Source organism: Galeopterus variegatus, unplaced genomic scaffold (genome assembly GCF_000696425.1).
Source record: "Galeopterus variegatus unplaced genomic scaffold, G_variegatus-3.0.2 Scaffold3669, whole genome shotgun sequence".
In the NCBI taxonomy this organism is placed as follows: domain Eukaryota; kingdom Metazoa; phylum Chordata; class Mammalia; order Dermoptera; family Cynocephalidae; genus Galeopterus; species Galeopterus variegatus.
The window spans coordinates 84,745-86,134 of record NW_007729780.1 but is presented as its reverse complement, the minus strand read 5'-3'; the positions used below and the strand labels follow the sequence as shown (position 1 = coordinate 86,134).

General features: G+C 39.4%; 1 pseudogene; it reads right to left on the bottom strand.

The window, feature by feature from the left end:
- Positions 1-533: 533 nt before the first annotated feature.
- LOC103601299 overlaps positions 534-1,390 on the bottom strand; it is a 37,259-nt pseudogene continuing 36,402 nt past the window's right edge.

Here is a 1,390-nt window from a genome sequence, read left to right as displayed (position 1 = left end):
ATAATTAAAACAAGGCGTCTTATTCAACACTGGTATAAAATGTACATTAATATATGTTCATCCATATTATTCATTTACTGAGTGAAATGGAAAAAAAGATTCTATAAAGAGGCCATTGTAGCATAAATTCACAGGTTAGAGATCAAAGCCACAGTGATGACAGAAGGAAATTTTTAAGGCTGATATTGGTAGAAAATAGTTTAATTTATAAAGGAAGGAGACTACATATAATTAAAGTACCTAGCATAAGACATGTACAAAGAATGTCAGCACCGTTTATTATAGTAAAGGTCCGGGAACAGCCATAAGGAAGCAGTTAAATAAATTATGGTGCACCCATACAACGGAGCGCTGCGGAGACGTATCACATGTGTGGGATACCACACAGTCGGATTTACATGTGCTACTGTGGCACGAGCTCCAGAATAAATTAAGAGAAGAAAAGCAAGATGCAGGAGAGTATACAAAGTATGGGATGGGAAGGAAGTTTATTTTTAATTAATTAAAGAATAGTATAAAATTAAAAAAAAAATACCTGGTGGTATCTTCTTAGCTGTGCCTTTTTTGTTTCTTGCACTTCTTTTTCCAGGTATTTTTTTGTCCTGTCCATCTTTGGGGTCTTCACAAGGAGAGTTTTCAGGGTTCTCACTTGCAGCTGCCTCACAGCTCAATGTGCAGCTTTCATTGTTGTTGAGACTGTCCTGCTCAGACACTCCGGGTTTCCCCATTGCACTGCCACCGCTGCTCAGATGCTCATGCCCATCCCCATCAAGTTGATTTTCGTTTTCATCTGATGCAGAAGGCAAACGTGTTACTCTCCCTTCAATGCTGTCACCAGGATGATGCCCATCTTGTGGTTCTATCTGCAGATCACATGTAGGAGTATCGCTGTCATCCATTAGAGCATCCTTTGTTGAACCATTTAAAGTTTCATTAAAGTCCTTCCATGTCTAAAATTTCAAAAAGAAAAAATGCTACTTTCATTTTCTAACCTCTGTGAATTCTCAGTCATGTTTGATCTCCTTCTTCTCTTGGGTTATTTCACTGTAAGTAGGAACAGAAGGAAATGACTGAAGTTCATTCCTGCTCCCCTTCCCCACCTGCAACCCCACCCAACCTCACCTAGTTCTCCCCTGAATACAATGGTTCTCAGCCCTGACTGCTCATTAGAATTGTCTGGGGAGGCTGCACAAATCTATACTAGACGCACTAAATCAGAATCTCTGAGGATGGAGCTCGGGCACTGCTAAATTTTTTTAAGTTCTCTAGGTGATTCTAACGTGTCAGGTTGGGACTATGGCCTTAATGAAATAAATTACTGATTAAATAGACTATCTGCTAAAATCAATCACTTATGCTATCTCTGGACACTCATCAGACAAGTAAAAGC